The 27,350-nt window shown below is 40.7% G+C and overlaps 1 protein-coding gene across 6 annotated transcripts in view; it reads left to right on the top strand.

The window, feature by feature from the left end:
* src (SRC proto-oncogene, non-receptor tyrosine kinase) overlaps positions 1-27,350 on the top strand; it is a 58,724-nt gene that overhangs the window by 683 nt on the left and 30,691 nt on the right. For 2 of the 6 annotated variants that reach the window (XM_088608390.1, XM_088608396.1), the window contains exon 2: positions 17,964-17,996. The exons of 1 other annotated variant lie outside the window; for it this stretch is intronic. The gene's annotated coding sequence lies outside the window, so the exon portion shown is untranslated. Of the gene's footprint in view, positions 1-7,927; positions 8,064-17,963; positions 17,997-25,818; positions 25,842-26,478; positions 26,501-27,350 lie in introns of those variants that run through there. 3 more of the 6 variants (XM_088608391.1, XM_088608395.1, XM_088608394.1) reach the window with 3 other exon arrangements.

Genomic DNA, 27,350 nt, shown 5'->3' with positions numbered 1-27,350 from the left:
AAGGCAGAAAGATACAGTGTATAGTTTTCTCTTCAGCGTGAGAAATCATCTTGTAAACCAAATGTTAATCTGGGACTAGCCGACCACGTCTCAGTGGGTTTCTCATTGATTCTCATTTTCCCAAGTCGTTTTTAAAAATTCTTATTATATTGCTGTCATTGTCTGAAGCAGATAACAATTCCCTACGGTTTATGATTCTCTTAACAGAGAGGCATCCGCTGAAGGACCGGTTAGTATGTGTCAGTTAAGCCTATAATGTATATTTTGTAGTTTCTTAGGCTTTTCTAGCCTAAAGTAAACGACATCGATCAAGCCTGTAAATAAAATGATGACTACAACGCGAATGGCTAAATTACCTTTGCTGTTTTCTGCTATTTGTCCAGTTTGCGTGCGACCTAAACGATAGTTTTTTGTTTGTTTTTAGCTGCTTCTTATTTTAAAATTAAAGTTGATTTAAGAGACGAACAGTTAAATTACTGCGTCCTTTTATGGTTTTTCACACCCATAACATTTCTTTTTTAAAGCAAGATAAATACGGGTATGACTCACCTTGTTGGAATCTGTCTTGTCCATTAAGTTAGCATAAACGTAATGCAAATGTCGGTAACTATGTTTAAGGGAAAGAATTGCAACAATCCCTTTGTTCTTAACACCTTAGATAACACAAAAGTGAGCTGGGTCAGAATGATCTCTTTAAAAGAAATGTAAGACGGCATGACTTGAATTTCCATGATGTTTGGCCTGCGTTTGCTCCAATGAAAAACATCAAATTTGTCATAAACACATCAGGACAGTTGTCAAAATGTGTAGTTCGAACGAGTAATTTTTCATTCTTTTTGCCCAAAGCATAGTTAAGGGTTGTGTTTTTAGAATTCATGACACACCAGCTGTAGTTTTTTTTTTTTGCAAGACAATACACAGGTTTTGACATTTATCCTTGCTCATCACGTGTGTTGAGAAATACTGCAGTCTGGATTTCTGTCGGGACACTGAGTGGAGTGAGACGTACTGTAGACACCCGAGATCATTGTTTGAAATTATTTCGAGAGAATGTGGCCGTAGCAGCAAACTGTCTCAGAAGTCATTTCAAAGTCTCCAGTCACAGCAGAAGTAGAAAACTTCTAGGACTACAGTACTGTGATCTATATTCTGTGATCGTTGAGTCCGCTATAGAATTCCTGTACCGTGATAAAACACATATTTTTTTCAGGAATTCCTAAAAGCTTTGACTTTCTAGTGAGTACTGAAGAATAGTATACATATACTGTATATTAATTTTAATGCTGTCTCTGACTTATTTCACACCCAATAAATACTCCTTGAAATGTTATACTTTTCTAGGGTTTTTATTATGCTTTCTGACAGTTCCATCAAAACCAATTTCAAAAGCAAAAATTTCAAAAGCAGGAACTTAACAGGCAGTGTGCAACATTAATTTGCTTCCCTCTAAACTAGTTGCAAGCGTTTATTTGTGTGTGGGGATTGGATAATTAATGCCAACCCCGAGATTTGTTTTGAAGCAACTTCACAAAATTTCACAAGTGCGGTGTTACAACATTTTAGTAGGAAACGTCCACACGCAGGGCTGATACGGATCTAAGCAAAACCTGCAACAGTGTCAGGTGTGTTGTACAGCAGGATATGTATCCAGCTGGAAATTATTGTAAGGTAACCATCTAGTATAAAATTCCATTAAAAGTCTAATAATCCTTTACATTTTCAGTATTTTTCCATTCATGCAAGATGACTGGACTGGAAGTAGAAGATTTGAGCTCCTGATAAAGTAACAGCATCTGCTATGTGACGATGCCCACCAGAAGCTTTTTCTACCTACTGTATTTGTCACAAAAGACTAATTAGAACATCACGTTATGTAAACACTGGAGCACATACTGTACAACCCTCTGCATTTGCCTTTTGTCTTATTATAAGTTTCCCAGTTTCCCTTGTTTGGGTTATTAATATTGCATCTGGCCTGTTTTCATTCAGGTTTTTACCTTCATTACTGTGATACATGACTGGAGGCCATGGCATTCATTAAATCTTGAGTTGCATTGTGGTTGGTAATAAAGTACAGGTACACCCTATTAATCATACAAAATGATAAAGGCCTTTCATTGGTTAAATATCGTCACATGATCATGGCAATGAAGCTATAAAAGGGCCTGCCTATTGAAGACGTTTTTAAACTGTATAAATCATTGCTTGCCACTATATTGTAGATAACTGCAGTTTCTTGCCATAGCTGCCAAATTCCATATGCCATGTATGCCAAATAGTATTTGTGGAATTCATAACATAGCATGATGTATAACTCTGTGTCCGTCTGCCTAATACTTTCTGGTTTTGTTTTAACTTCAAGTTGAAATATTTTTCTTCACCCAAAAGACAGGCTGATGTATTATAAGCAGTGTCCGTGTGTCCCAAGTAATGTGGTCCACTACCAGGACCTTAAACCTAATACTCACGCCAAGAGTACTGTCAAGCGACTTGCAGGAAGTGTCGTAGTTGCATAGACTTTTTAGAGTAGGTTGGACTGTAGTGTACAAATACTTCTTCTTTTTCCATCATGCATGTTGTGCAAGCAAAAATTGCCCCTAAATGTTTTTAAATTATTTTGTTAGAAGAGGTATGCATATTTTCTACCCAGCCGAAAAGGGACTTTTGTCTGCAATGAATATGCTGCAACAAAGTGTTTTCTGATAATTTAAACCTTGTGTATGACGCCAGTACTCCTCTTTTCATACCTTCTTTATACAGGATAATTCATATTGTATATGTTGTTCCAAGTATTCCAAATGTTCGTCAGAAAATTAGCCATTATTTTCCCTTCGATTGAGAATAGTACTCGCCAGAATGTAGCAGAAATTAGTGGAAATTCTGTATCGCCTCCAGCCACGTTTTTATTTATAACCTTAATTGCTATACAGGATAAGAAATGACGGCAATGACTTCACTCCAAATGCCATTTTGTAGGTGTGAGAACCATTTAGCCCCCTGAGTTCGACATGTTAGCAAAAAGGAGCATGATAATACTGGAGAGTAATTCTGAAAAGTGGGCCGTGAATTTGGAAAGCTGGTGCGAAGCCAGAAATGATATCATTGTAAATCCCTCTATTCAGAATAAAGATACTGTTTGTTCCTAAGATTAATAACACCGGAAGTCTGTTTCCCATGAAACAGTGGACTTGAGTAGAAGGCTTGATCGTCCATCCATTCATTCATTTTCTAACCAATTTATCCAGTTCAGGGTCGTGGGGGAGCTGGAGCCTATCCCGGTAAGCATCAGTACTATTCAGGGCTCCCAAGGTGTCTGAAATTGTCAAGCCTAGGAAGACATATCCCTGTTGAATTTATTGCCTTTGCAGAGCAAGGGGATCTTTCTCTAAAGTGCATGGAATTCCCCCTGCTTACTTCAGATTGTCAGAAATAGTGAAAGGGATTAAAGTTTGGAGTGTCTTCCCACTTAAAAATGAAAAAAAAAATACTTGGGGGTTTCCTTCTGACTGCAGCTTGTCACTTGATCATCACACTCTGTCTCAGTTTGTCTACCGGCACAGACGCTTGGCTGAGCTCAGGCGGGTGCCAGCCAGATGACCAAACACTCATTCACACATTTTGTCCTTTTTCAGTTCTGCTTGCTTGTACTTTTCCACACTTGACAGAATGAAACTCTGATACAGAATGTGACTAACATACTGTACCACTCCCTGGTTTTCTAGACTAGGAGTTTACTAACCTCCTGCAATTTTGGTTTACTGAATCTGTAATTCACCATCAACAAGTAACAAGATCTGTAGATGCTTTAATCTTTATTTGCCTGTTTTTACAGGCAGAAATCATTTTGAACTTTGGAAACGTGGGTGCAATATTAAGTTGTTCAATTTTCTTTGCTTTGCTTGTATGTTGTAAAGAATAACAGAAGACTACTTTTGAATGGAACTAAGGAAGGTTTTTCTACAGATGGCATTTAAATAGGAGCATCAGTTTAACATGGAGTTTAACAGAAGTAACTTGCATTCCTTACACAGAAGGATACTGTGTAATGCACATAAATTGAAGTTTATGTGTGTGGTGTTTTATATTTTATGAATGTTGTTCTTCAAAGTTGTTTGCTGCTTGGTCGTCTCCATAAATTCTGACACTACCTGTCGGTTTTAAATGTAAGATTTGAAATGGCACTGTTAGGTACCTGTGTAAAGTTTCAGTACAACAAAAAAATCATTTGTGAGTGACATTTGGCAGGCTTGCTTCAAAAATGTCATTCTGAGAAACTGGGACCTTAAGTTAAATCCAAATTTATCATGCCATCATAGCTACAATATATAAAGCCCTCACAATAACTGATTTCATCTAATATTGAACAAGTGTTGTTCTTTTTCAAAATTGTTGGCCCAGGTGTTCCAAGCTGAGGTAAGCAGTGGTAGTATTAGTTTATCACTATGGTAACAGCACTGGGTCAGATTCTGCATGTCATGCCATGCAGGAGAAAGTGACTATAAATCTGATACAGTATTCACAGGGTTCACAGTATTCACAGGGTTACTGTAGATATCAGGAGATAACGTGATTCTGCTTGAACCACAAAATCAATTTCTAAGAGTAAATCAAAAGCAAAACAAGACTATCCCATGTGGTTTAACAAATCCGTCTGGACCAGTATAAGGGAGAAGAAAGCACTTTATAAAATGAATAAAAAAGCAGCAGCATTCAGTTAAGGAAAATGAGCACAATGAATTTCAAGCGCAGTTAAAAAGCCTGTTATCCAAGAGACAGATGTAAAGAACTTCCATTTCAAGATATTTCAGTGGAGACTCAAATAAATGATAAAATGTTCAAGAACTACAACAGGAAAATAGCCATAAAGGCTGAAGTAAAATGTACACGATAATGAGAAACCTCCAGTCAATGAAAAGGGAAAAGGTTGATGTGCCAAATGAGTATCTCAGATGACATTTAATTTAGACAAATGCACAGTATTACAGTACATGCAGGTAGCAAAAATATACACCATTAAAAGGAAATAGGAAATGAGCATTAAGAGCTTTATGAGCACATATGGTTAAAGACTGTTTTATGTTGTCACATAACTAGTGTCTTTTAGACAGTGTGAGGAAGAAATAAAAAGGCAAACAGTCATAGAATATATAGTTAGAAGTATTGTATTTAAAGCAGGGGATGAGATATTAACATTGTGTAATGCACTAGAAACAAAATGCACCTTATTCAGAATACTGAGTAGAATTTTGGTGACCACCTTCTAAAAAATAATGCTGCCCTGAACTCAGTCCGGAGGCCAATTCCAGAACAGCAACCAGATTTGATTCCAGGGCTTAGAATGTCCTAAACTGACGGGTTAAAGGATCAGACCCCTTTTAGTCTTGAACAGAGAAAATTGCAAGAGAATGTGATCTAAGCCTTCAGAATCCTCAAAGGGGCAACAAAGTCAATGCAGTGGACTTCAACAGTGACACACAAACCAAAGAACACTAGTGGACATTATTGAAAGGGCATTTAACTGTTACTGCTACCCAGCCATGTTGTTAAATACAGTACTGTACCTTGGTTTCGGTCAAGAAATGGCTGGATGAGACCTTTGGATCAATCAGCTGCTAAAAATGGGACTAATGATGTCCTCTTGTTTGTAACCTTTCTTATGTTCTTAAAACGTTCAGGTTTTGGACAGGAGGTTAAATCCAGGGCTCGCATCTTGGCTGTAAAAAAACCTTTTTCAAGTTGTGTTTTTTTTTTAAATCTGTCGTAGACGAGCTGGTGATAGTAGTCCATTGTATTTTGCAGTAAAGCCTCTCGGCTGGTGCGCACTATCATTAGAGGACTCCAGTTTGGAAAACCTGGTCTTGCTGTGCTCCAGTCTTGCCTGGAGGCATTGTGCTTTACTGAGCCGCAATGGGAAAATCAGTTCTTTCAGGCAGACTTGGGGTCAACTGCCAGTGCGTTTTCATTCAAATGCAGCTAAATACTGAGACCAGCTTTTCTTTTGAATCGGAAGTATTTGAATTTGTCTGTTAAATTCATAGGCTGTTCTAAACTCTTTTGAAAAACAGTACGTTGTTGGAAAGCTTCGATAATGTTCGAGTTAAATTCCCCTCTGTATGTAGCTCCCGTTCATGCTGAAGCCTGCGGATCACATCTGTACCAGCTGTCATGAGCTCAGCCCTAAACCAGCACATGTTCGTGAACCTTTAAAGTACAGACAAAAGGTGCAATTTCAGTTTTGTAAGAAGTGAGTCATTTCTATCAAAACAAACCGTGTAGAAACATTATCCCATTTTTGCATTCTTATTGTGGTTTTGGAAAATGATGATAAAGGCATCAGCCAAATTAATGATGATACGCTATTTTTTACACTGGTGTTTGTGTTTGTCAGGGGGTGAATGTCTTACATTGAGGAATGTCCTGTTTGGTTTAAGTGATGTATTTAGTATTTAGTATTGTATTATTGTATTTACTGTAGTACTTATTTTCATTTTCAGAATTCCAACAGCAGGAAGCTGTTGGCTTTTTCATTTAATGCATTTGACCCCAAGTCTGCTTCAGGTTACTGCTCTTGAAAACGACACTGCTTTTCATTGCTGAGGTATCTCCTAGTAGACTGAAGTAGACGGCCTCTACCAAGGTATCAGGATTACGAGGCAAAAGAGAATCTCAAGTCCACCATTCTGAATTGGATGTAGACATGACATAAACTGGCTGCTGTCCCTGAGAGGCAATAATGAATAAGGATTGGTCTTTCTGTGTGGTCTTTGTGTCATTGAGGCTTTGTGTACCACTCACATTTTACTTTGACTTGAGCGACCCCTCCTGCACTGATTCTGTTACTTTGATCCCATTTTCTAACCACTTCATGCAGTTCAGGGTGGCAGAGGAGTCGGAGCCTATCCCAGCAAGCAGCAGGCACAAGGCAGGATACTCTCTGGATGGGATGCCAGTCTATCGCTGGACACCGCAGGCACAGATACAGACGCTCACAAAAATCACACCAGGGCAGTTCCAGAAGCCTATTAACCTACTAGTACACTGTGTCTTTGGACTATGGGAGGAAACCCAAATGAACGTGGGGAGAACATACAAACTCCACACAGATAGCAGCCCAGGAATTGAAACCAGGGCCTCAAGTGGGGTGACCACAATGCTAAAAACGTACTGCCCAACCCGAACAAAACCAAAGAAGCAAAAATGTGATGGTTTCAGACTTAACAGGGATGTTTTATCACCTGTGCATAATAAAGAGTGTGCAAGAAGGTTCTTAGTGCCACCCATTGATTCTGTTACACGTTACATGTAATTTCACACTCCAGTGAAGTGTTGTAAATGTTAAACCTCCCCTCTGGAGGCCAGTGGCTTGCTTTGTGTTGGCAGGCTACCTCGTTATGAAACAGGATGCAGCAGGTTATACCCTGGAGGATCTATTCCCTGGCAGCAGACCGTGCCTCTGTAGAAGAGGCCTGCCTGCCTCCCTCAGCGCTCTCTTGTTGTGAACTCACACCTGCACATGTATCCCAGCTCACATCCTTGTTTACAACATCTCCCTTTGATGGTTTATCTCATCCGTGTGGCCGAGGGGAGACACTGCTCTTTCTGATTCTTGAATATTTTTTTATTTTGTGCTTTTTTTCCCCCTCCGGGGGCAAAATATGTAAAGATATGCTCGTCTTACAAGGAATTGAGACCTTGCTGAAACCTGATTTTGAAGTCCAAGTTTATCAGCTTTGTTCATCATTGGAGCAGTTTCCTTTGGCCACTAAGATAAAGCAAATAAACATTTTTTTTTCACCGGGTTGTGTTAGGGTCCTAAAGTTGAAGTCTTCTTTCCCGTAACAAAATCCAGTAAACATACATACAGTAGGGTTTTATGATTTAGGTTTCCATTTATTTTTATTTTGTCCCTCTACCCGCTTTTCAACAGAACCTGAATCGCGACACTCCCCATTTTGAGCAGGGCTGGCTGGTTCTACATCAGTGTACCTGCTGGTGAGATGAATTTGGCCGGCCAGCACTCAATTAACTCCTGCTGTACTGGGGTGACGGTGGGTTTCTCACAGGTAATTTGACTGTTAACCTGTTTGCTTTGTTGGAAAAGGCATCTTTTAATTGAACGTCATTCTGGTGGGAATTCGTATTGAAAGCCTTCGGCACTTGTTGTGAGAGAGATATTAATTGGACTTTTCTTCAGCTGCTGTCACTCTGCACCACTGTACACCACCCGAACAGGGGGAGATGGTCGCTGCTTTATTTAAACTCATTTTGCTGTGAAAAGTAGCATATTGAAGTGATGGAGTTTTCATCCTTATTCTCTGGTTGATTGATAAGCTTAGCTGTGATCCAGTGCTGAGGTTTTACAGAGCTTTACTTACCATGTACTTCCAAGCTTTCAGTGCTATAGGAACAGATTGACTCTGTGGCACAAGGTCTTCTCACAGCCATAGGAATATGACAAACCTAAATCTAAACAAGAATAACATTGCACAGTAGGTGAGGTCAATGTACTTACTATTTCAAAAGTGAGATGCCAGTGTGATCAGGAAAGAAGTGTAGTATCTGAATTGTTGGGAATGTTCACCTTATTATACTGTGTTTTCCTGCAAGAGGGATGAACAATGGAAGTACTGTTCAGGTGAATGTGCAGAAAGTGCTCTTTGGAAAGTACTTTACCTCTGTGGAGATTGGTTGCATTCCAGTGAAAATCTACAGAGCTTTTGTCACACATCAAAGGGCTTCCGTTACCTTATTTGTTTGACTAGGAAATTTGGACTTTTAAGCATGTTACTGTACACTGTGTGATTCTGGTCCCACGAATTTACCAAATCAAAAGTCAGACCCACATTTAAATTCAAAAAGGCTTTGATTTTTGCAATTCTGTCTTTAGAAAACCAGCTAGGGAATTTTGAAATGATTTTTTGAGGGGACTTTTTATCATCAGTTTCCAATGGAATAATACACCAGAAATCTGACCGCACAATTCCAAGGGAAATTTTACAAAGGTACTGTCAAAAGCCTTGCTCTGTCACCCAGATCTGTGTTCTTGCAACTTCGCTGATTGCCTTGATTCTCAAACAGAGGGAGAGGGGGCCTTGAGTCAGTGTATCTGACATGTTTTGTCCATGATTGTGAACAGCCTGAGCTCTCTGTATACTGCAGAGACATGATTCAAAGGTTCTGTGAGGAAGTTGTAGTCATTTTTAAAGCTCTAATAAAAAATAGGCAAACATGAGCTGTTGTGGGAGCTTGTAAATTAAGTTTTATCTTTTATGTAATAATGTAATAATATGTAATAATGCCTCTTCCTCTTAGGTGAAAATGTCATGAATCTAAGGTGTGTGAACCAAATCGTATAAGAGGGTCTGTGCTCGAAGTCTAGCAGTTGCCAGTGAGCCTGACTTTTATACGTGTTTAAATAGTAAAACTACAAAGGAATGAATTGGTTATAAGCCACTGATTGATCAGCTAACCTACACAAAGGGAAATTTTATCTTTCATGTAAGAATAATAACATTTAGTAGCTTCTGCTAGTGGCATCCCATCATGTTTTCTTTAGGGTTGCATCCTAAAGGTTGAAATCCTGTTGGTTCTCATAGTGAATCAAAGTACTTTGTGTTCTTACTATTATATCAAAGCTTTATAAACAAAAAAGATGCTGTTTATAATGCAATCCCAGTCCCTCCCTGTGCATGAAAAGCTCTTGGCTTGCAGTAAAGACAAATTGTTCCACACAGCAGAATCCTAGCAATTGTGATATATCCCTATGAATACCAAGTACTTGGCGTGGTTATGTTCTTTGGCGCGCAGGCATTCCAGTAGTACCAAACCTGTTGTCATAATAGTATGGTGTTAGTGTTTGTGCTGTCTTGGCAAGAGCAGCATTAGAGCAACAGTTTGTGCATTAATAATACTCTCTTGTGTCTTAAGGACAGTAAGAAAGATTGCAGTCAGGAGGAGGCACTTCAGCCCGTGTGGTAGTTGGTTGCTTCTTGATCTGAGGATCTCGTATTGTCTTTATTTGAGAGAGGCCTGGTATCGACCCAATAACATGCTAGGGTAACTTGACCCCTACTCCCACAACCCTCTGGGTAAAGCTAATAAATGCAGCTCCATGTTTTCATTTGGCCACACTAGTTCATGTTTCACTGTTGAGTCTGAAGAGATCTACTGGTTTGCTATGTCCCAAAATGGTTTTGAGAATGTTTACGTCTCTATAGTGGCTTTAAAACCTAGGACTTTCCCTGTTGCTTGAGGAGATTAGCCTTAAAATATGCAAGCCTTCTCCATTATTCCACCTGTCCTCTGGTACAGGGAACGACTGATTCCTTAACAAACACAGGGTTTAATGTTGTTTGGGACTCAGTGAACTTTTACAGTAAGAACCAACGTTAAAAGTGGCTCCTAATAAGGTCACTGGAAAGCAGCTCTTGAAGCTGTAATTCGTCTTAATTGGTCCTATGGCTCTGTACTGATGTCTTTGTCCTTCTCATGCTCCAGATCCGGTCCATGTGTCTGAGTAACACACTCAGCTGTAGTCATGAAAGGGTTTGTTGTTATGAAGCCTCTTAAGACTTTCTGAACAGCTATCTTCACGCTTTTCAGATCACAATTTGTAAAGGGATGTTTATTGTAACCCTAGTGAAAAGGCACAAATGGTAGTTATAGTCGTACAGATTGAAGGTTAACCCTAGGTTAAGTTCTGCACCTGAGTGCTATTACGTGGAGTGGTATGTTCTGTATGTGTTTGTGTGGGTTTTCTCCAGGTGCTGTGGTTTCCTCCTTCAGTCCAAGAACATACTTTTAGTGTAATTGGCTTCTGGGAAAACTGGCCCTGGTGTGAGTTTTGTATCCCGCCCAGGGTGTATCCTGCCTTGTGCCCGTTACTTGCCAGGATAGGTTCTGATTCCCTGAGTTGGATGAAGCTGTTAGGAAATGGATGGGATGGATAGATTATAGCCCTCCTTTTACCAGGATAAGTGACTTTAGTTAGTGAAGCCTAACATAAAATGGACTTTCAGCAGTCTCTCTTTAAGTGTCTGTAAAATAGTGTGAGGCTTCTTGGGTGCTGTTTCATTGGTCTAAATGAAACTCCAATTCCATGTCCACTGCAGATGATTGTAGTGTTATCTGAGAAAAGGAGAATCTCGGACTTCATTCCGCATGTTGTGGTGAACCCTGGTCAGTGTTGTCATACAATACGTTGTGGTTTGATGCACTTTTACATGCTACAGGCTAATATGTATAGTTCATGCTTGTTTCAGTATCTTATAAACCTTTGCATAAAAGGCCACATGACATTAGATGCATTAAAATAGAGACATAAAAAAATTTGCTTATCTGCATCATCAGTACAGTTTGTACATGGTATTGTAGCTCAGACAATCTGAAAGGTCACACAGGTCTCAAAGGTCTGTGGTGAAGATGAGGATGTTGTTTGTTCCAAAATGGTTGAACAGGGCAATGGAACACAGTAGTAATTCACTGGTGCCTGGAGAAAACTGAACAGTAAAAAAAGCTGGTTTAAGATACCCAAAGGGTTAATCAATAAGATGGTCATCCACCCATTTGATCAAATCACTATTTTTGTATCAGTTTCATGTGCTGTAGGCCTGTGTATATATGGTTTTAGTTTATTGCCGTGAAACCTTAATCAAAAAAATAACTTTTGGCCAGATACAGCGAAAGTGTGACAGCTTCCCACTGAACTCATTAATTTTGCATGCAGCCGACACCGGACGTCTGTCTCGGTTTAAATCTGGGCCACGCCGGCCAACAAAAATCGTCTGCTTCTGACTTTCAAGGGCACTGGTTTGCTAAGTAGAGCTGCCACCAGCAAACTTTTGTCCCCAAGCCTAATTGTCCCCGCTGCCGCAGAGACTTGACGTTCCGGCCCCGAGGGATGCCGGTGAGGTTTGGGGAAAGAGGGTTAAGGGACTTTATCAAGCGGCCCACCGCTTCCTCTCCGCTCCCTTGGCAGAGTGGGGTATGCCTGGATGTGTGAGACAAGGGCCTTTGACGGACAGGGAAGTCGAGCCTGTGTGCAGTTTATCAGCTGGCTCTCGCCACTCTGCTGCTATCAGCTGGCGTCCCCTCAGCGCACGCCATGTCTAGGGAGATAAGAATGGAGCATCTGATACTTTTTTTTTTGAAGCTGTGGGGGTTCCTCTATGATTCATCCATTCTAACAGAGGGGCTACTGTGTCCACAGAGGTAGCTTCTTGTGCCTGCCAGCATTTCCTGGGAGAAGTGCAGCCGAACCCAGGGTCCACTTCTCAATTCATCCTCTGTTGGTGGGAGTGCTATCTCTGAAAAGCTTTTTTCTTCAATTTTTTTTTTCATTCAAGGGGTCCAGATAGAATCCTAGTGTTTTATAGCATGCCAGTTGGCTGAGGCAATAGCCTTCTTGAGCAGAGATCGTCTTTATTTTTCCTCCCTCACAATCACTCTAGCTTGTAATCGGACGTGTCCTGTACTGTAAGGTGCTCCCTCTTTAAGGAAGTCCCGTAAGGTGCGGGAAATTTTCTTCTTTTGAGATGCACACCCTTTGCATTTACAGCAAAACAACCATTCTGACGGGTGACAAGCTTGTGCATGGGGTGTTGCAAAGGAAGGTCATGCATTTACTAAAATAAGCTAGGGCAAGTCGAGAAACCAGCTTGCAGTGCAACTCCAGGGGAACAAATTATATTTCAAATGAAAAAGCAGTTTAATCTACTGAAAGTGTATTTCAGGTTACCCCGTGGAAAGTTGCACATACAGATGTGTGGCGCTAAATAAGTTTCTCTGCTGTACTGTATGTGCAGAACCTGAAATGCATCAAGCTGCTGTACAAATGCAGTGCCTTTTCCTGCAGTCTGCTTTAATGACAAAGGCTATGAACTCCTTGCTCACAGCTGTAGCATATGAAGCTGTTACTGTTAATGAGACTCTTAAATATCTGTGTAGCCTCTGTGTCTGTTTAGATGCAGATTAATGCCAACCCCTCTATGCATCTTTGCAGAGTGTGTGACTGTTCAAACAGCCGTTTCATAGAAGAGTATTGTTACAGGCACAAGTGACTCAATAGGCCTCAATTCACACTGCAACAAAATGAGATAAGAGGTGGTCAGTGACTGTCTTACAGATGATAGTCAGGCTGCTTGTTGGGGTTGAAAAGGGGTGATCGTTTTAAAAACATTCCCATACGTAAGATTGGTAGTGAAAAGTGAGATGCCTCTTTTTGACAAACACTGTGTGAAAACATCAATCTGTCCCTTTTCTAACACCCCTTCTTCTATGAACAGTGCCATGGGATATATACAAGACTTGGGATCATCCCAGAGGGAAGAATGTCCCCTACAGGTCAAATCAACAGCACTTTAAGCAGAAGCCTAGTTTTCTGCAGGGCATTCCCAGGCTAGCACTGACCTGACTTCACCAGCTCCTGAGATCTGACAAGAGGGTGATAATAAATACTGCAGTAGTCTGTCATGTTTACAGTACCATTAAAAGTCAGTGTTTTGCGGATATCCCATTAAGTCTTAGCTGTGATGGTGCTGTATAACACTAAAAGACTTGTAAGTGAAAATGAAAGCTTTGGGGAAATGTTAGACTTCTCTGTTCATTTGGAAATGCACAACATAAACTGAAATGAAATATATGAAACCAAGCAGGACTGGTATCAGGTATTCCTTGGCCAATTGGATGCTGTTGTGACACCTGGTATTCATATAAGGAATAAGGAAAGTAATGGACTTGTTAGAGAAATGACCACAGAGTTGAAGTTTTTAATCCTGGTAGATGTTGACTCTTGGCTCACCCACACAAAGAGGATTTGATTGTTCGGTAACTGAAACTGATTCATTGAAGTAGCGGTAGTGAAAGTGGAGTCTGAGCCATGGCACATGTATGTGTTCAGCTTTCTCTCAACTGTTTGAAATAGAATTGGCGTATTCGACGTGTACGCTGTGAGAGAGCATATGGGCAGCTAGGAATATTAACCTCGGCTTATGGACTGATCCTATAGGCAAATCTGCATGTTACAGAAAACAATAGCATTTTTGTTGCTCTGCTTCTTTCTTGTTTTGGCAGAGTTGAGAGACTTATAAGAGGGTGATTTGGGGTCTGTTTTCAGGAATATCCTAGCAAATCAATAGGCTGATTGTTTTTCTTTAAATACCCATTTATCCCGGGAATCAATGTGTCCTGAATAGAGTTTTGGCCTTGTGACTGGATATTCATTTTGGAATTTTACAGAGCTATGTGAAACAATTATTCAGTTATTCAGACTGAGGTTAGCAGGAAATTTATGCCTCCATTTTGTTGTGTGGATTAGCTGTCCATTCATGCTAGCAAGTCACTTTCACAGGTTTTTTTTTTCCTGTTAAATGGGAAAAAAACTAAAATGCTAAAATGAACAAACATGCACAGGTCTGGTGTAAACAACTGCTGTTCCACCTGGCCAGGTGCTTTTCTGTCTGTTCTACCCCCATAGTGTCCATTATTCAGTCCAGACTCTTGTAGCTGTTAATCAGTTATAATTGTTAATTACATCAGTTTGCATTATGTGGATTCCCTCCCAGACATACTGATATTTTTTGTGTGGGAGTCTCTAAATTAGAAAACTAGACAAACATGTAGAGTCATTCAACAAAACATGGTGATTGAATGCAAATACGTATATGCAATTTTGATTCGTAATGAATTCCCGTGCTTTACTGCAGTCATCTACTCTGTCCTTACCTTTTTGCTAAGCTGTATCTTTAGCAGCTTTAGGTCAACAAAAGCATGCACACCCGGTCCAGCTTCAAAGAAGTACGTACTGTAGTCCAGTTTTGGTTAAATAAAGTCCTTTTATTTTTATAGTTCCTCTCCACTTGACCTTTTTTAAATTGCCAGTTCAGTTAGCTCAGAGTATAAATCATAGTTTTGGGGTTTGGCTCATTTTGGGAAGAGCTATTGCTTCGAAGTTCCGATCAAGTTCGTTGGCCCAGTTCAGTAGCCCAGTGGTTAGCATTGCTGCCTCACAGCTCTGAGGCCCTGGGTTCAGTTATGAACTGGGGTGCTATCTTTGTAGGGGAAGTATGTTCTCCCTTTGTGTTCCGGTTCCCTCCCACCGCTTAAAAGACATACTGGCAGCTTAAATGGCTTCTGGGAAAAAAACAGCCCTTTGTACAAGGCTCGCCCCCAAATGGCCATTTTTTTCAATCGCTTATTTTTGAATGCTTAAGCTTTGACACAGAGTTACTGGAGTTGTGATCTGTGTGTATTTTGGAAGCAAGAAAAAATTAGGGTAGAAATTCATAGCGTTCTAGTTTAATAAGCAACGTTGATCCATTTCAAGGTAACAGAAATTGAGAAAAAATATATTTGTCCCAGTGTTAGATTTAAAAAAAAAATAAAGCCTTGGTTTATCATAACAGCTGGCAATTGAATGTTAATGGAGCATCAGATTGTAGCCGTGAATTTGTGGACATTTTCCAACTATAAGCTACAAAACCACCTATTCTTTGGGAGCCACTTTGAATATTTAAATTCCTGTGTCATGAACAAAGGGCTGTATGAGGTTTTAAAGGAAAGTAATAACCTTTTGTGTCTTTTGTCCGGGATCTGTTAAGGAAATTGAGAGGTTGGAGCGTTTAATTGTTGATTATCTGGGCTGACAAGGTGATGGATTTTATTTTTTCGTCCCGATATGCCGGGCTCAGGATGTGTCTACTATTCTATTATTCTGGGTTAGGTTTGGTGACTCAAGTCGTTTTATTATCATCAAGGCTGTTAAATCCAAGGTACAATCAGGAGCATGAACTTTTTTTGACTGCAAGAGGAGAGAACTCCTCCAGTGGTGGTTCACCGAGTCAATTTCAGGAAATCGGCTGTTTTCTGTGGTACATTTTTAGGAAGTAATTGTGAATCAGCCTTAAGCTGGTTCTGTCTCATACTCCAAAACATGTTTTGTCACTGTCTCGCCATACTGGATGTGTTTCATAACTCATATGATTAGTAACAAAATGTTCTTCTTTTTGAAGAAAAGGTTTTCTCCCCTTTCTGTCAAGATGTCTCATTTTTGATTCAGTTTATTTCATATATCCACAAGTAGTGTTTGCACGTGTGAAGCTCTGTTAATACACTATACAGTATATCAGCGTATGAGCACATTATAAATTGGCAGACAATGTTGTTGTGTGATGTTCCTCTCCAATTTATACATTCGAAACATAAAATTCTATCATTTCTTCCCTTGTTTTCCCCACCAATCACTTTTCCTACCCACTTTCTGCCGGTGCTCTCCAGCTGAAGTTTTGCTGTCTTGGATGTGGTTTGAATTGGCCTCTCTTAAGGAAGTGTGGCTCTCAACACTGAAAGAGGAATTGGCGATGGAAACTTTATTTTCATTTTTGGAAAATGACATGTTACCAACTGACTGATCACCTGGCTCTCAGCTGCTTCTCAGTTTGAGGTTCCTGTGTATCTGAGTCAGGATGAAGTGGGTCTTGTTAGTGTCTCCTTGCTGCCAAATGTTCTTCTGTTTTGGACAGGATTGTGCTGAACAATCTTCTGCTGTGTATTTTCTCCTCACTGTGTGGCCGTGGTGTTAGATATCCGTTTCTATCTGACGAGACCATTAAAGTTCAATTTTTAAAAGTTGTGATATCATAATCTCTCTTCTGTAGTCATGCAACAGTTTGATGCAGGTTAAAAACAAAGCTCTTTTGGCATTTTGTTTCCCAGCCATAACTTAATGACCTATCTGTTTATTCTTTGGATCAGTTTTCTGTGACATCGCCATTGGCCAACTGGAGTCTCTGTGAAGACACAGAAGCCAGAAGAGCAGTTGTTTACCTGCGCATGTTGTTGATCATTACCTTTATTCAGTACTGTATTGCATGTGAATTCTGAATGTACATTAATACAGCACACAAAGGTCAAATCAATTTAGGTAATTAGGGGATTCGGTAGCAATAAACTATTTTAAATAACATAGAGATGTCTTAGAACAATATATAACAAAGCAGGTATATCAAATAGATTGCATTAACTACAGAAGCTCCAGAACTACAGCTCTGAAGGACTCTGTGATGTGCAGCATTGTGTGGAGTTTGTATGTTCTCCGCATGTTCTTGGGGGTTTCCTCTAGATGCTCCAGTATCCTCCCACAGTCCAAAGACATACTGGTAGGTTATTTGGCTTCTGGGAAAATTGGCCCTGGTCTAAGTGTGTGTGTGTGTGCGCCCTGCGATGGACTGGCGTCCGATCCAGGGAGTACCCTGCCTTGTGCCTGTTGCTTGCCGGGATAGGTTCCGTCTCCTCGTGACCCTGAGTTGGAAGAAGCGATTAGAAAATAGCTGGCTGGATTGAATCATGTGCCTCAAATCTTAAAGTATGTTGTACAGGTTCCATATTGAGTCTTAGATTTCCTAACTGCAGGAAGATCCTTGCTCAAGCACGGTGCTGCCCACTGAAAACTTTTAAAAGTTTCTGTGCTTCTCCACCAACTTATGACTGTGTTGTCTTGCCTCCCTCATGCATCCTCCTTGCATCTTGAGCCTGTGGGGGTAGTTAAAGGAGTCAACTATAAGGGCAGTAGGTCACAAGTGTGGAGTCAGTCAGGGCAATAGTTGCAGGTGGACCTACCTGAATGTCTTCAAAGTCGGTATCAAGGTCTTCAAGTTGAATAACATTACATTTTACAATCACTCATATTTGATCACATGATCCTGTGTTGAATTCTAATTCATGGAACTTTTTATTTGTCATTTTTATGGGAGAAATGGAAAAGTTACATCATTCCTTGATGAGTGTAACATGGACCACAGAACACTAAGCCCCCGTTTTCCATTTACTCAAGTATTCGGGAAACCTGAATCTATTGGGACACCTGTGTTTCAGAAAGCTGAACCTAGCTGATATTAAAGTAACCGGTGGACCAACTGACTGGACAAGTGTCTACATACCAACATTAACATCAGTGTTTTCTGTTCCAGGTTGCCTGTGCTCTCCGGGACGTAAGACTGCAGGTCAGTTACAGGGGACCTTTTTTTTCCTGTAATAATTTGTCAAAACCATATGATAAAGTCTGGGCTAACTGTGGCAGGTTCAGTTTAACGCAATATTGTCAGAGAAAAACAGAGCAAAGAGAGAGAGAAACTTGGACATTTTTTACCTGTTTTTTCTGAACAGGGTGTTTTTCAGTTGACTGGCAATGCAAAGCAACTGAACTTCTGATCCATAGATTTCTTTCCAAGTGATGAACAGAAGTGAAATAAAAGCCTGAGTACACTTAGCCCCTTTGGGAATATTATTGTGTGTCCCTGAAATAGTATGAAGTTCCTCTTGCTGCAGGAGAACAAGATCGCTTGTCATGTGTTAACAAACCAGGGGATTTTACTTTGAATCATACATGTTGTGACAGTTGTCTTTAGATTATTACTGATTTTTTTTTATTAGAATTTCTGATGATGATTTTTGATGTCCTATGCAATGCTTTCCCTGCAAATCAGTGCCAAACAGCTAAAAACAGTGCTGAAAATCACCTTTTGCGATATGCTGCTGTTCACTTACACAGTGACATACAGTACAAGCCTCTTCATGAACCTGAACTGGGCTGAATGGATATTTACTTACTGCAGGTAAAATAATTGGCTAGCCCCTCTGTAATTATTATAACGTTTACATAGGCGACCTGCTGGCTATGTTTCGTATTAAAACGTCTTTTATAAAAGCGAGAGCAGACCTGCGTACACTCATGAAGCTCCGAGGCCTGGTTTTCAACAGTTGACTTTTGGTTAAAAATAAACGAACCAGAGAGAATTTCATGCGCTTTGTGGAATGCGAGGCCCGCAGGACTGTTTACATCTACGTCAGGAGATGGTTGTTATCCACTGCAAGCTCCTCGCGCTGTCCAGGGAACAGTCCCGACATGTCTCTTCTCTTATCCTGCATTCCAGCGGCTTCGCTGGCCTTCGCTTTTCAATCCACAGCCTTACGCATCGGCTCCTGCTGAAGTGCAGACATATCTGCAAACAAAGTGTGCTTATCAAACCAGATAACCTCCCCAGCCTCCATTCAGCGGTCTCTGGCCCTGCTGTGAAACGTAGCCTTCTCAGAGTGACGTCTGAGAAGAAGAGAGAAAATGAGGTTCACTTGGATAATTTTGCGCTGTTGTTTTTTTTTCTGTCAAAGCTGATAAGAATTTTTAAGGATCTACAGGCCTTTGTGTTACATTCCACTTATTTACAATTTTGGCTTCACCACCTCCAAGAAAAGAACAAACTGCTGAACAATTTCACGTAGCTTCGTAGGTAACATGGATTTCATAATTTAGGAAATTCTATGTGTATTCACAAATATGACCAATTATATATGCACACACATGATGTAGGCCTAGATTCTTCTAATTGTATCTGCACCTGGAGTTTGTGGATTCTATGCATTGTATCTTGGTCCAATGCCTTCACTTTGCCTCAGCCCAGCTGCTTTCTCATCACATAAAGAATCTGAGTATGATTATGGATACTTAATTCTTCGAGGTTTAGCTTAATCATCTAATCATTTTTCCTCATTCATTTTTAATTTTCAGTATTTTACCATTAAGTTGCGGCTCTGCTCTCAAATTGTTTTATTGTTAGGGGGCCAAACCCTAAAATGTCGGGAAGCCTGTTGGTGTTTTTTTTAAACTAATTCCGTGCAGATTAATTGCGTTGTGAATTGGGTTTTGTAATGTGCTCCAACGTTGAGGAGTTTTGATTTTTTTTTTAAAGGATGTGTTGCTGTATTTGGTTATGTAAGGAGTGGCCGCGAATGGCACAAGGTGACCAGTCAAGGTCCTCTCAGGCATATTGCAGGGTCACCGTGCAAGTCTGTCAGTACCCAGGGTGCTGTTTCGGCCTGGTCAGACAAAGAGCGAGTCCAGTCCTTGACCTGCAGGAAAAGGCCTCGAACAAGGGTTGTTCATTCCCAAGCCACTTAATAAACCACATCTTTTTAAACATTGGGACTCTTTGCGTTTCCCTGTTTCTCAAAAAAAAAATAAAACAGCAGAACTGCAGTCTCTCTGACAGCGTTCAGGATCAGCAAAAAGGATGGGAATTCTGTGTTTCCGAGATGCGGACTAGCAGACGGGAGCTGTGAAGGGGACTGCTGCCTGCAGTTTTCCCACATTCCTCTGTACTGGAAATCTGTGGAGGCTGATGGATTGGGAGCGAATGTGAAAGAGCTAAACCCAAGAGGATTAGGCCTTCTTCTCAGTCTCTCTTACGCTGTGGGAACGGGTCACATGACCACAGGACCAGCGCCTTCTGGCACACCATGGCCATATTTAGACACTGAGAGGAAACAGCAGCATTTTGATTGTTTACAGCCAACTGGAAAGATTTTATCTTGGCACTTAAGGGGCATTTTACCATAAGTCATAAGTGTAATAAGTACTACTAGCATTACTCAAATTCCATCACAATTGCTTAGCGTGTGATAAAGTACAGGAAATTTTTTATTTTTCAAGTGTGAAACAGACAAAAATCTAGCATCCTCAGACTTGTTTAGAGACCGCTGCCCTGACTGGTTCCCATGCTCTATCTCCATCTTTGTTTGCATCAGAATACTTAAGCCTTATGACTTCCTGCTTTCTGTAGTTTAAAGAAGCTCTTTGATGCATTGCACTGTATTGGAGTAGTAAAGTACACACTATAAAGTGTGGATAAATCCTGTAACAGTAGCTCTTCTTTTACTGTTGTATGTTTCTTTTTGTACTATTATTACAATTATAATATTTCTCTCTCATTACTTTAGTTAACAAGCAAATAAATTCTCACTTAGGACAGCTGACCTTTTGGAATTAATGTAGTCCAGAGAGGGCATTTCAGCCACTGGGAAAATAAGGGCTAATGTTTTTGGCAGGGGGCACAAATCCATCAGGTTTCACAAGTATCTTTACAGACCTGCAAGCAGTGGTGATATAGTCTTGAAATAAAGCCATTCAAATAAAATGAAAACTGGAAGATACCCTGGCCCTTCAAGGCCAGAAGTGAATACCCATGATTTAAAGGCACTGTTCTGAACCAGATTGTCCTCATCATTTTTGTAGTTCTGGTGACAAAAAAAAAATCTATGAATGGTCCTGTGTTTAAAGTGAAAGTCTCTAGATCCTTTGGTGTAATCGTCTGCTGTTCCCACAAAGCACAGCCCCAGGCTTCAGCAGGGCCCTGAATTATAGTGGGTGTTCCAGTGCATCCCGCTCGAACCCGGGCGCGGTGTGTTTCAGGCTGCCTCCGAGCGCAGACGCGCACCAGGCCTGAGCGAGGCCTACAGGCCCCTCAGTGGAGATTGACAAAAGAGGCACTCATCCTCTTTTCCTCCTTAATTTCCCTCTTTTCTCTTTTTGAACTCTCGGGACAAGAACAGTCCAAGCAGATTGCTGCTTGCTGGCAAGTTAATTAATCCCGGCAGCGGCTCACTGAGCTGGTCCTGAGCTGTGGCAGCTCCTGCTCATTAGAGAAGTGCTCTGCCAAGGCAGGGATTACCCACTGATTTCATTCCAAGAGCAGGGGCTTGCTAGCTGTAGTTCCTCTTCCCATGTACTGTACCATACATTTGTGCTAACATGAGGGCTTTCTTTGTTTTTGCCCTTTTTTAACGTGAGGGCAATAACTGAGCTTCTCTGGCGAATAAGGGTTTTCAGGCCTCAAATCTTGGTTTTGCTGGATGATGTCTGAGTTGTACGAGTGGCGCCTTGCTTCTTTCCACGTTTTCTTCGAATCTTCACGACGCACAACGCTTACATCACGGAACCGAAGGTTTCAAAAGTCTTTATACCCTGTGGAAGCAAACTGTGAAGTTCAGTAACAGGCTTTTTAATTTAATCCTTTATCCTGACCATCACACTTCACTCTCCCTGCAGTGGCTCTGTTTTACCTTGTGACAATTATACGACTAATCTTGGCGTAAGTAAGGAAGTGTCAATTATTTGATATATTTATTATTTGCATATTTTTAAGAACTGAAGGGCCAGCTATGTCAGATGCACTAATCCTGAAAGGAAAGAGGGGAAAATAAGAACCAAAGATGCCAACGTCATCAGATATTATAATGTTTTAGTAATGCTGGAAAGTTCATCACAGCCTGTTCCTGATTTGAATAATCCTGCTGTTGAGACCCATCTCTCTCTCTCTGACAGATTCAAAAATGAAGGGATTGCACATGATTTTAATTAATCAGCAGGGATTTGGGACTTTTGCCCCCCCCCCCCCTTTAGAGAATGTGGAAATCGTTTACAGCCAGAGTTGTCAGTAGTGTCTCTTCTCTCAGAGCTTCAAGGCCCTTCTCTAGGCGTTCTTTGAATTTAATTCCTCCATCAAAACGAGGGGAGCAAGCATGCAGCTCTTCAGAGGCTGTTCAGCCCCGGCTGAGGTTTGGTTCAAAATGTCAGCACTAACATGACCCAGAAAGATGGCTGAAGCACAGAATGGCATTACAAAGTACCCCTGCCCAGGATACAGTAGCCCCCTCTCTCTACTCCCCAGAGAGAGAACTGTCCCAGCTCTTGAAGGGGGATACAAAACAGAAAAATATCCATGACGACTGCAGTCTACACAAGCCATACAGCTCTTGGGCCAGGAGCCAAACGTGAAATTTAAATCTGCTGAAGCTCCTGGGAAGTGATGAACTTTCCAGCAGCGCTGTTTGTATCATAACATCGGGAGATTATTTTTCTTTTTCACTCATAGCAGTCAGAAGTGTTTTTTTGCTTGGGGTTTTTAGCAGTCACAGCTTTGATAATGTTAGCTGAGATGTGGCTTCACAAATTACTTCTGATTAGATCCCATCTTGGCAGCTATTAGCAGGTCTCAAATAATAAACCCCTTCCTTGTGATGCACAATATAGGGTACAGCACAGACACTTGTACAAAAGACTCATTCAGAAAGGATTGTCTGAGTAGTAGGAAACCTGTACAGTCCCATTGCAGTTCAGTGCACTCACTTGAGGGTGAGGCTGGTCAGTATGTTGTGAGACAGATATGATGTTTATATCATTGTGTGTGTTGTTATGATTATGGAAACAATATTATGCTGTTATGTTATTTATGAAAGCAATATTGATGAAGTATGTCCTCTGTGAGGCCAGGAATTGCTTTGTGTAAAGGAGTACATTTTCTAAAATTATTGTACAACTTATTTTTGCATATTTCATTGCCTAATTTGTTTTTCTCCGTTTGTGATTTGGTGGCGGTATATTTGAGCTTTCCATGATTCTACGCTGGTTTAGATTTAACAGTGCTTAACCAGTGTTGATTGACAGCTATGCCCTGTACCTTGTAGATCCCAGATACTTTAATAAAAGTCTTCAGCCAGTGGCTTACATGGACAAAGTTTCTTACCGATATGGTAAAGAATGAAATACAGAATGTCAGCATACAGTAGGTTCAGATTCAGCGTCACTGGTTTTAAATTTGTCTCTTGGTTAAGACATTGGGAAAAGGTGTTTTTTTTAGTTGAGCTAATTCCCACGATAACAGATTTGTACTTCAAACTTGAAAAAAGATGGTAAGTGCCATATCAGTACTGCACTCTCCAATGTACACTGCTTTACCAATGTGTGTTGTGCTGGTTTGCTTCCCCTCTGTACTTCCTGCCGCTGCTGCGTCTTTTCAGAAAGTTCCTTTTTTCATTTTCTGGAGAAAATGTCCAGGGAATGATTGAGGTGTGGAAAGTACCAGGTGTCTCAGCTGTGGTATTGGGGTAGACAATAACAAAAAGACAAATGAAAGCTCTTTTAAACATACTGGTCAAAGTGTCACTTCACCATCTCAGTTCTGCTCACAAAGCCACCTGATCCTTCAGATAACCACATCTGAATCCTGTCCTACCAAGATGTTTGCAGACTCCAACTTTAAACTGGCTCAGACGCTCTGTGCCTTCAGTTGACCTCAGTCCATGATATGGTGATGATAGTTTTTGGAATAAAGTTTCTGTACAAGCCTGTAGAGAGGCCCTGCAGTTCTACAGTGTCTCTGAACATTACAGGCATCTGAAGAATCGCTCCCATGGCAACCAAAAGCCAATTACTCCCTTACACAGTAAATATTTACTCCCACTCCACTCTGACTCAGCTGTTGAGTGAACTGGAGGTTTAGCCTGACTGTGTGGGATTCGGAGGCTTGGAGCTTGCGTCAGTGGTGGGTGTTCTTTTGGTCTGGAAAGGTGGAGGAGTCTGAAGGATGTTTTTTTGGTACAGCTAGGGGGCAAGAGCCCTCTTGTGTCATGTAGTTGTATTGTTAACTTTGGCTTCCACACTCAAAGGCTGTAGAAAGAGGTCTGTACTTTTGTATCCTTACAAAGGACATTCCTTCATGTGTTTTACCACATAGACAATGGGGGCATATCTTTAGTTCAAAAGAAAATTATTCACAGTCATGCTCAGAAACTACATAACATGTCATTTGAAATTCCCCAAAGTCGTAAATATAAAAACAAAACATAAGTATCCATTTCCCTCATGGTATATATGTAATTGAAGATTCCAAAACATAACATTCTGTCAGCTATGAAAATAAAAATTGCTTATTTGGTGTCAAATGCTGTTTTTGTTTTGTGAGAGTTTAGTGTTTTTAAACTCCCAGATTCTTGAAGTAATCGAAAACTATAGTATCCATATGTCTTAAGCTGAGATAGCAGCTTGAATGATTGCTTTGTACTGTAGTTTGAAGTCACAAGAACATGATTGAACATGTCTGGGATTATATATGAGCCCAGTCCCCAGCCTCATCATAGCTCTCTGCACTCTGTTGTCTTCCTGACTAAGCTCTGTTGTGGCTGAAAGGCCTTCTCAGCCCTATTAGTCAGGCATATCATTTTTTAAGAACAAAATGCGCCCTGCACTGTATCATAAATACAGTTGAAGAGACCAACTTAACTTACCCATTATGTCCCCCCTCAACTGAAAATACACAAGTTGCACAAAGCTGCTATGACTGCGTTCATGTTAGTAATGCTGTTAAGGAAAAAGGTTTCTGTAATTGCCCTGTTTATTACTCAAGATAGCCGCAAAACCTTGTTCGATCTACTGCAGTCCATTTCTTTGGAAATTTGTTGTGAAGTTTTCCGGCGTTCATGTGGAATGATCTTGTGGCTTTTTCCATAATAAATGGAAACAATTTATTAGCAACGGAAGAATCCAAACTATTTTGGTTGCGTTTGTGCTTCATATGTTAAAATGTTAAGGATGCAGGCATTGTGCCATGTCAACGTGGACATCTGAAGTTAAGGAATACAAATTTGCTTCACCTAACAGATCTTTGGTATTCTCTGCCTCCCCAAGCTACTTGGCCCAGTACGGCTAGGATTTAAAAATAAATAACCAGCTACTGATAAAATGCATTGGGTAAATTAAAATAATGTGCTGATGTTGATAGTCAAAGGGGACAACTAATCACTGGCACTGTAGCTATCCCTTTCCTACAGAGCAGACTGACAGGCAAATATATTAAGAGCTCCCCTCCCCATGAGATAGAATGAAATCTCCTATGCTTATCTGCAGGCAATGCAAGTGTGTCACAAGACTATATTCGACATAGATGCGTGTGGGGAACACCACCAACTGGGATGGAATGATATTGGAATGGAAAAGGCTAATGATTGGAGTGCCTCTGAAAGTACTGCCGTTGCTGGGGCTCAGCTAGCAGAAATGTCAATCCTTATAGATTGTGAAGCTGTCTGGAAAGACAAATAGCATTGTCTGTAAGGGTGCATACTGCGCAGCTCCTAAACCATAAAACATCTTCCCACAGGGAGCGACTGCAGAAAGGGATCGACAGGAGTGTCGACTGAATGTCAGAGGAAGAGGCAGGCTGCAGTCGAAACGAACAGCTGTAGGTGCAAGGAATATTCCTAAGCAAGGGTTCCTAATTTGTCAGCATAGAGATTTACAGGTGTAGTGGCTACATGGCTGTGAATATATTTAAACTAAGCGGGGTTTTAAAGCGTTTCCCAGAATTGGTATATTTATGGTGCAGATGATTATAGATATGCTCAGGCCTTCCGCAAAGGGCATAAAGTTACAAAGAAAGCTTTAATGCAGACTGCTGTTTTTTTAACAATTAGGGTTGGAGGGTCCTAAAGACCTCTTGGCTAAGACTGTGCACTTAAACTCAATTCACAGAAAAGTGCTACTTAGAGAAAACCCATGTTTTCATAGCTAGCTGCCCGATGTTATTGTAGACACTTTGGTCACACCTCAAGCAAGAATGTACGCCCCACCTGAAGTACATATGTCATTTCCTTTTGGCTTTACAGGAGATTTAAATATAAAGTCTTCAGTGTTTGTTTTTTATCAGTTGGTATGTTAATGGCTTTTAACCGTTGGAAGTGGAGTGAGCAGTGGAGTGGATGATTGAATGCCAGCAGTTTTTGGCTGCTGTTAAATACATTGTTTAATGCAAAGTACCCAAAGCCTAAAGGATCTCTTCTCTTTGTTACTGAATTCTTTCATCAGCATCTAATAAGAAGCATCATAGAAGGTTGTGGAAAGGTAACGTTTCTCACCCATTTACTTTCAAGAGACGTTTAAGAACATTAGACGGGGTACAAATGAAAGGAGGCCATTCAGCCCCTCTTGCTGTTGTGTAGTGTGTAGTTAGTAGTAAGTTCAAATACAAAGATCTGGCATTTTCTTGAAAGAAGCCAGGCTATCAGCTTCAACCACATGGCTGAGTATCCTGGTCCATACCTCCACAGCTCTTGGAGTAAAGAAGTGCCTCTTGTTCGTGGTTTTAAATGCAAACTGTAGCTTCCATTTGTGTCTCCTTGTCCATGTTTCAGTATTTGTTGTGAAGAAACCCACTGGCGATATACTAGAAAATCTTAATGGGAGGTTATTTTCTACAATATGAGAAGGTGTGCTGCTCTTGTGTCAATTTGCTTAGGCACAGGATACACTTGAATACCACCTGTCGTTGCTGGGTGTGTTTCAAATATCCAGGCTTCAGGAGAATTGAATGTAAAGCTGTAGACGTAGAATTTCATCATGAGAAATTGTCAAGGAACAGGTAAAGGGTTTATTCCATGCTGAAAAGAAAAGAATGGAAAAACAAAGTTTCGGCCGTGGAGCCTTCTTCAGGTGTGTACTTGATTACTGAATGGATGTTATTCATCCAGCTGAAATATTACTCTGCGGATTGCAGTAGTAATTGCTCCACCCCTGGTAAAACAGCTTGTCTCCCCGAGTAACTGGAAAGAATTAAAACCACAGAGGACTACCCTCCTTGACTTACCTCTTCAAGCTGTGTCAGCAGTTCCTCTGTGACTTAACTAAATCTCAGCTTAAGCAGTGTTGGCTTGATTTCTTCAAAAAAGTTATTTGGTGTGTCCTGATCCAGTGC

This window comes from Lepisosteus platostomus, chromosome 15 (genome assembly GCF_059453375.1).
Source record: "Lepisosteus platostomus isolate fLepPlt1 chromosome 15, fLepPlt1.hap1, whole genome shotgun sequence".
Classification (NCBI taxonomy): domain Eukaryota; kingdom Metazoa; phylum Chordata; class Actinopteri; order Semionotiformes; family Lepisosteidae; genus Lepisosteus; species Lepisosteus platostomus.
Note: the sequence above shows the minus strand (reverse complement) of the source record. Positions and strands in the feature narration are given on the sequence as shown.